We start from the raw sequence: 9029 nt of genomic DNA, 5'->3' as shown, positions 1-9029 counted from the left end.
ATAATCCACTCGAGCAAAATATATAGATTTCTAAACGATTGGGGAATGGTCCCATGAAATCGATGCCCCAAAAAATCAAATACTTCAATGATAAGGATGGGATTCAAAGGCATTATATTTCGACGGACAATGCTCCCAATTTCGACAACGCTCACAAGCTTTGCAAAACTCATGAGTGTCCCTAAACATAGTGGGCCAAGAAAAGCCACACCGTAGAATCTTGGCCGTGGTCTTTTTAGCAGAAAAGTGACCATCACAGCTGTGAGTGACAGAAGGAGATGACGCTCCGATGCTCATCGTCCTGGTACACATCTCCTTAGGATTTGGTCCGACAATATTTAAATAAATAAGGATCATCCTAGAAAAGTTGCGCACCTCGTGAAGAATTTCTTCTTATCTTTCGCAGTCCACTGTGTCGTATAGCACCCGTAGCAAGATAATTAGCAATATCAAGAAACCAAGGTGAATGGGAGACTCGAAACAGTTGTTCATCCGGGAACATGTCGTTGATATGGGTCGCCTCAAGGGAATTAGAGATATTAAGGCGAGAAAGGTGATCGGCCACAACGTTTTCTACTCCATTTTTATCTTTAATTTTCAAATCAAATTCTTGGAGTAGAAGGATCCATCGTATCAGCGGGCTTAGAATCATTCTTAGAAAGAAGATACTTAGTGCCGCATGATCTCGTATAGATAATGATCTTAGATCCGATCGTAGGACCTAAATTTGTCCAAGGCGAACACTACGGCTAAGAGTTCCTTTTCCATAGTTGAGTAGTTCACTGGGCGGATTTAAAGTCCTACTTGCGTAATGGATGACGTAAGGTCTCTTATCTTTTCTCCGGCCTAGAACCGCTCCAAGAGCATAATCGAAGCGTCGCACATAAGCTCAAAAGGAAGGCTCCGGTCGGGTGGTCGCATGATAGGTGCAAAGTGGTTAACGTGCCCTTAAGCTTGGTGAAAGCTTCCTAGCATTGCTCAGTCCACTTGTATGGTACATCCTTTTGATGTAGATTACATTAAGGACGAGAGAGGAGACTAAAGTCCTTTATTAATCGTTGTAAAAACTAACGTGTCATAAGAAGGATCGCAGGTCTCGTATGTTCTTGGGTGGAGATAGGTTAGAGACAAGATCAATTTTTACCTTATCTACTTCGATTCCTTTGGACGAGATGATATGTCCAAGGACAATTCCCTTCCGAACCATGAAATGACACTTCTCCCAATCGAGTACCAAATTCTTTTCTTCACATTTTTTCAGCACACATTTAAGACTTTCCAAGCACTTCCGAAAGATGGATCGTAAACAGAGAAGTCGTCCATGAAGACCTATAGATATTGCCCCACCATATAAAAAAATACTCATCATGAATCGTTGAAAAGTGGCAGGGGCATTACATAGTCCGAATGGCATCCTTCGATAGGCAAAGGTGCCGTAGGGACATGTAAATGTGGTCTTTTCCTAGTCTTCAGGGGCTATCTCTATCTGGTTGTAGCCCGAATACCCGTCAAGGAAACTGTAATAGGAATGACCAGCTAACCTTTCCAGGATCTGATCAATGAATGGTAAAGGAAAGTGGTCTTTCCTCGTGACAGTATTCAACTTCCTGTAGTCAATGCACATTCTCCAACCAGTAGTGACTCTAGTTGGCACGAGTTCATTATTAGCATTGGCTACGATGGTGATTCCGGACTTCTTAGGGACCACTTGAGTTGGACTCACCCATTGACTATCAGATATAGGGTATATGATACCCACGTCCAATAGTTTAAGAACCTCAGCCTTAACCACGTCCTTCATGTTTGGATTTAGTCTACGTTGTGGTTGCCGAGCGGTTTTTGCATTATCCTCAAGATATATGCGGTGAGTACAAATCGAGGGATCGATTCCCTTGAGGTCCGCTATCGTCCATCCTAGGGCTCCTTTATGCTAAATGAGAGTAGATATGAGCATACTCTCCTGTTTTTTCTCCAGGTGGGCAGAGATCACCACCGGGTAAGTCTCATCTTGACCTAAATAGGCATATTTCAAAACAAAGGGCAATGGGTTTAGGACAATCTTCTGCGGTTTGAGGTTAGAAGTTAGAGGCACTACTTAGGTTTGTGGCAATTCTTCAAATTGTGGCCTCCACCGGTTAACTTCAAGTACCGGTGCAATATCAGCGCACGTCTCCCTAATCATGTCATCATCAAAATCATGGGAGTGGGCCAGACACGTCTCTAGAGAGTCAGAGGATAAGGTTAGAAGTGTCGTATCTTCCACTAAAGAGTCAATCATGTTAATGTCGTAAAAATCGCCATCCTCCTCTAAGTTTCTGCCGTTATTGAAAAAGATGTTTGACTCCAATGTCATATTCCCAAAAGACATAGTCATAACACCATTCCTGCAATTAATAATTACATTTGAAGTGGCAAGGAATGGGCGGCCAAGAATGACAGGGATCTGAGTGCTTATGGTATTGATGGGTTTGGTATCTAGGATGATAAAATCTATAGGGTAGTAAAATCTATCAACTTGGACCAACACATCCTCAATTATCCCTCTTGGTACACGAACAGAGCGATCAGCAAGTTGTAGTGTGATTAGGGTGGGTTTTAATTCACCCAAACCTAACTGTTTGTATACCGAGTAGGGAATTAGATTGACGCTCGCTCCTAAGTCAAGAAGTGCATGATCAATTCAATGGTCCCCGATTATACATGATATGGTTGGGCTACCGGAATCTTTGAATTTCTGTGGCACGTCTTGCTTTAGGATGACACTCACTTTCTCGGTCAAGAAGATCTTCTTTTGAATACTCTGTCGTCGTTTGGTCGTGCATAAGTCTTTCAAGAATTTGGCATATGAAGGTATCTGTTTTACGACATTAAGTAGAGGAATGTTGACTTTTACTTGTTTCAACACCTCTAGGATATCCTGAGAGTTTGAGAGAGGTTTTGGTGAAACCAACCGTTGGGGGAACAGAGCAACTGACTTCTCTAGAAGCTCCGGTTCTAATTTTTGTGGGGCATTACTAGATCCATCATTGTTGTCCTCTTCTGGTTCTTGAGGCTTTTCGGGTCTAACCAGAAGAGTTTTATCAATGATCTTTCCACTCCTAAGAGTGGTGATGGATTTAGCGTGCCCCATCTGATTTGAAGAGCTGGGATCATTAATCTCATAGCGGTTTAGGATTAAGGAGAGGTTGTGCAGGAAGCATCCCCTTTTCTATAACCGTCATACGAGAATCTATCTTTTGCATAAAATCTGTAATTCCCCGCATTGCCTGAGCCAACTCTTGTATGGAATTTTGAACCAGTTCCTCTTGAGGTTTCACTTGATTTGGATTTTGATTGAAGAAACTTTGAGGGGTAGCCATTTGTCCATTCCTCCAACTAAAGTTTGGATGATTTTTCCAACCAGGATTGTACGTATTGGAGTTAGGTCCAGTAAAAGGTCTTTGATAGTTGTTTACGGCATTAGCTTGTTCATTCAACACTCCTCGAAAGGCGGGTATTGTAGGACAATTTTCAGTTGTATGAATGTTGCAATCACAGATGCCGCAAACAATTTCATTAACCTTATCCTTCTTTCCTTCCATGGCCTCAACTTTCCTTATGAGCGTAGTCACTTTACACTTGAGATTATCCTCTTCTTTCAAGAGATATAATCCACCTTTCTCCTTTAATTGAGTCGGCCTAGACGTGGTGTTCGACTTTGGGTAATAGTCCCATGATTGTGTTTTTTCAGCAAGACTATCGAGGTAATCCCATACCTCGTCAACATTTTTATTAATGAATTCTCCATTACACATTGTCTCGACCATTTGGCGCATGGAAGATGTCACCCATCATAGAAAAATTTGTAATGCGCCACGTTTCAAATCCGTGTTATGGGCATGAATTGACTAAATCTTTGAACCTTTCCCAACATTGGAAGAATGTTTCATCTTCCTTTGGGCAAAGTTCATGATTGCTTTTCCGAGGGTAATTGTTTTATGATGTGGGAAGAATTTTTTATGAATTTCCTCTGCATGTCGCTCCATGTGCCAATGGATCTAGGACGCAGTTGAATGTAACCATGTCTTAACCTTCTCTTTAAGGAAAAAGGAAAGAGTTTCACTCTGAATCCTCAGATACATTAGGAAAACATAATGTAGCTATAATCTCATCGAACTCTTTCAAATGTAAATATGAACTTTCTGATTCAAGTCTATGGAATTTGGGAAGGAGTTGGATAACTCCTGGCTTGATGTCCATTTGTCCTGTGTTTTCAGAAAAAATCATGCATGAGGGCGTACTCACTCTCGCCGGTTGTAGATATCTAGTAAAGTACGAGGCGGGGGTGCCTGATGTACCTCGTTCTCATCTTGGGCATCCTCCACCCTGGGTGGAAGTAGAGGAGGTTGGTCTTCAGCCATAACTTCAATTAACTCAGGGGATTTCGAGTGGTGTCTAGTCCTGCGATGGATAGTCAACCCCTCAACCAATCCTCCTTCAGTCAAGAGACGTCGAGTGTTGTCACGGGCCCACTTGGGCATGAAACACTCACGGCCCTCAATCAAATTCGAAACCTAATCTTAAGAAAGGAAAAGAATCTAGAAAGAAAGAGAGAGTTGGAAAGAAATTACTAAATTGAAATCCCTAAGTTAAAGACCTGCAAACAAGTAAACTAGTTTCTGAAAGAAGAAAAGTCTAAACTAGAAAGTAAATTATTAAAAGAGAACTGAAAAATATAAAGTAGAGAGAAAACTTACCGAATTAGAAAAAGCCTACACAATAAGAAAGTTAGTTTCTAAAAAGGAAAGTACCAGAATTAGAGAGTTTCTAAAAATGAAGGAAAGATGAGTTAGTTTCTAAAATTAAAAGAAAGCTCAGAATAAGAAAATTTCTAAAACTCAAATAATAATTCTAAAAATAGAAGAATCTGCAGCCGAGCTCCTATCTTCTTGGAATGGCCTTAAGCTTGGGAAGCTCAAATCCATCACGTGGCGCATAGCAATCCTTGCCATTTGGTGGGCTATTTGGACTGAAAGGAATGAACGATGTTTCAACGATAATTCTTCCTCTGCTACATCTGTGGGTTTGTTCACTCCCCAAGTGTAGGGTTGTGATGTAGTAATAAACTCGGTGAGATCGAGGTCGAATCCCAAGGGATTGATACCTGTACGTTCTCTGAAACCTAAGTAGAACTAGAACTAGACTAAGATGTAATCTAAATCAAATAGAATTTAAGGAATAATTGTGGAATAATTATCTAAAACTTTAAACAATTCAGGGAAGAAAACTAGGGATTCAGAGGATCCACTTATAGAGATCAGGGAGACCTTATGCCTGTTCCAAAAATCACGGAAATTAAACTGAACTTCTTCTGTTATAATTTTAAAGAGATGAAAGGTATATGAATTAGAATGGATTCCATCATCAAACCATGCCCAGGAGACAGAGCAAATAACAGAATTAAACTAATTACCAACCAATCAACAATGCATGAAAGTTAGGAAGGATACCGCCATCCGACCATGCCCAGGAGACGATAGTGAACAACAGAGTTTCCTGATATCATAATCAAATTAAGGAAAAAGAAATACTCAGAGCCATTGCAGATCCATTGTAATTTCAGTCACAACAGACCATTAAAAACTAAAAATATTCCCATAGTAAAATTAAATCAAAATCCCTTCAATCTACACAAAAGGCACATGCATAAATTCTCCCGTCAGACTACAAGCTTCACCTCTTAGCCCTAGCTAAGAGGTTTAGCCGATCATGAGCATGTTTAGGCTAATATTCAAAATAAACAAAAGAAGAAGAAGAAAAGAAAAAGAAAAACCATGTCCGGCCCAAGCCTTGCTCATGTGCAGCCACCCATCTCCCTCTTTCCAACCGAGGTCCAGTTCCTTCGCTGCTCCACAGCCGCCTCTAGCTAAGCTTCCCTTCAGTCGTATCAAAAACGAGCATACCCTTTCTCCCACGGCCTCTCCTCTCTTTATAGAAGCATTAGGCGCATGCTGCGGTCCTTGGCGTCGGTGCAAAAAGCTCCTAGAAAAGCTTCTTACGCGGCCAGGCGGTGCAGCAGCGTACGCAGCAAAAGATACGCAAAAGGACTTGCGTTTGGGAGGCTCGCCGCCCAGCTTCATTCATTCTGTCTCCATAGGAAGGGTTGTGGTCCCCTTCTTCAACGTTTGAACGGTTTGGATCGAAGATCCGATCACGTTCTGGGCCACGCGATTCCACGAAAAATCCGGATTTTCCGGATGCGCGTAAAGCCTATGCGGACTTGCTGACGTGTTCGGTGGGCCCCGTAGTGATGTTTTTAATGAAATCCACCCCGTCCATCAGATTCCTCTCGATTTTTCGGTCGGAATAGACTAGTTTTTGTTGAGTTTTGGTGCAGTCCACTGTATCAAACCAACTTACCGTCCATCATACGTTTTCTAGCGATTCATGTGCATACGTATGTGTGGGTCCAAAAAGACACCTACACGAGGGTCACACATACCTTCTGGAGTGAATGATCGGTCCGGATCGTCCATATACATGATGATGGTGGCCCACTGCTACATCCCGTGGTCGGCTATGCGTGAAAGAAAACAGAGACATTCCGTCTCTGTTTAGGAAATCGAATGGGTGTGGGTCAAACGCAGTCAAACTGCGTGTTTGGCCCGAGTGCACATCCGGTGCGTACTCTCTCTCACACAACTGGGTCCCACCTTGCTGCATGTAATAAATCCGCTCCGTCCATTTGTTTTGTCAGCTCATTTAATGAGTTGAGCCCAAGATTGAAGCATTTTCAGATACCAGGCGGGCCCCAAATCACTGATTTATGGGCTGATCTGTCCGTTGGGCCACTTCCAGATGGATCCAATGGCTAAATTTTGACGTGTACGGTTAGTTTTTGGTCCTCAGGTCATGCATGAAGTTTCGAGCTGAACGGATGGTGGGAACCCTGTGATCTTGCATTTTGGACGTCTTTTGGCCACTTAAGCTCCAGTTTCTTGATTTTCTCGGATCTTTGAAGTGTAAATTCATCGATCTTGGTCCCCTGGGGTCCATCCCTTGCCTTGGTGAATAACATGGTATTCCCTGCCATGCAATCATTGTGTAATAATGGTGTTAATCCCATCTAATACAATTCCATACATTTAATCCAATGGACCAAGCAGATTGCCAGTGTGCAAGATGGGCTGCACTGCATTGATTTGTGTGTGTGTGTATTTTGGGCGTGAGTATCGAATCATACTCAAAGCCTTAGAGTGTATCAGTAGAGTTGGGCATCAGACCGAGTCGGATTGGATTGGGTCCAACTCGATTCGGTCCGAAACCTACATGGGCTAACCCGATCTTGATCCGATTCAGGACCGAGTCCGGGACATCTGATTCGAACCGATCCGATGCACAGTCAACCTAACCCGAACCAAGTTCAACTCGGTCAGGGAAATCGAATCGGATCGGGTTGGGTCTGTGGGTCAAAATATAAGGTATGTGTTATATCCAAACCGTCCATCCATTTGGAGAGTTCCTCTTAAGGCTTGAGCTGGAAAATAAGACAGATCTAAAGATCAGTTGGACCACACTGCAAAAAACAGTGGGGGATTGAACGTTTACCATTGAAACCCTTTTGGAGATCGCGGAAATTTTGAATTAATATGAAAAAAAAATTTCCTCTTCATCCATGTATTTTTAACCTTATTAACAAATTAGATGGAAAATAAAAGTTATGGTGGGCCCTACGAATTTTTTAACGGCGAAAATCATTATCTTCGCTGCTATTTTCGGTGTGGTCCATTTGAGCTTTAGATATGATTCTTTTTTTCTTTTTTTTGCAAATGCTCTAAAATGATTACGAGAAATGGATAAACGGTATGGATATAATAAATACATCATTGGGGCCATGTAATATGACTCGGAGCTCGAGGCGCTGTCTCCGCTCGTCTTTGCACAACACGTATCTACACAGCTTGTTGCTGCGTTGACATGCAAGGGTGCAGATTAGGTACTTCGGTTATCAGTTCCCAGCTCGGTACAAGTTGGACTCCGACATGATGTATGGATTCCATCCACACCGTCCATCCCATTTTTCCAAACGATTATAGAATTTGATCCAAAAAACAAGAAAGATCTAAGGCTCAGGTGGACCACACAGAGGGGATTAAATTTTTACCATTGAAAATTTATTAGGACCACAGAAGTTTTGGATCAAGATAATACTTGTTTTTTCACTTCATCCGTGTGTATACGACCATATCAACAAGTTGGATGACAAATAAACAACATGGTGGGCCCTGAGAAACTTTCAATGGTGGCCATGCTTAGCACCGCTGCTTCCTGTGGTGTGTTCCACTTGAGCTTAGATATGCCTTATTTTTTGGCTATTAATCTAAAATGATATGGAAAAATAGATGGACAGTGTAGATAAAAGTCATACATCAATGTGGCACTTCGGTGGCCCCTCGAAGCCTCCGCCCGTCCTAAGCTCCAAACAGGCGGGGGTAGTACCTAATCCGCGCCTGACGTGCAGTGCACGGCACGAAACTGCCTTGCTGCGTCACGTGGTTTATCCACCATGCTGAGCAAACTCTATTGGGGCCTACCGTGAATGCATGTGGTTTATCCACGCCGTCCATTCCTTTTTCCAGATCATTTTAGTGGTTGAACCCAAAATTGATGCATATCCAAAACTCAAGTGGACCATACCAGTCCGTGAATGCTTCACGTTTACGGTACATGTTACTCTCTCATTATAATATTCATAATATTTTTTGGGCTCACCGAGGTGTGGGTCACAAATCCAAACCATTCATTATGTGTGTCCCACTTGGATGAGGGGTCAGACCAAGTTTCAGATGCATCCAAATTTTAGGTGAGCCCCACCATGTGTTTTTATATGTTTTAGGAATGTCTTCATATGATTTAGATTGGCCCACCTAAGTTCCATATATGGCTTATGTGACGTCCTGGATTTTCACTGTTTTAGATTTTCAAAAATCCTTGAAAATTTTTCTATTAATAAACTTATAATATCACTTAATGACCATTAGCACTCAATG

General features: G+C 42.1%; 1 non-coding gene across 1 annotated transcript; it reads left to right on the top strand.

The window, feature by feature from the left end:
• The first annotated feature begins 3862 nt into the window (after nucleotides 1-3862).
• LOC131254539 (small nucleolar RNA R71) lies at nucleotides 3863-3968 on the top strand. Its single transcript, XR_009175655.1, has one exon. It is a non-coding gene; the product is annotated as a small nucleolar RNA R71 (small nucleolar RNA).
• The last annotated feature ends 5061 nt before the right edge of the window (nucleotides 3969-9029 follow it).

This window comes from Magnolia sinica, chromosome 8 (assembly GCF_029962835.1).
Source record: "Magnolia sinica isolate HGM2019 chromosome 8, MsV1, whole genome shotgun sequence".
Taxonomy (NCBI): Eukaryota; Viridiplantae; Streptophyta; class Magnoliopsida; order Magnoliales; family Magnoliaceae; genus Magnolia; species Magnolia sinica.
This window is presented reverse-complemented; position numbering and strand designations above follow the sequence as displayed.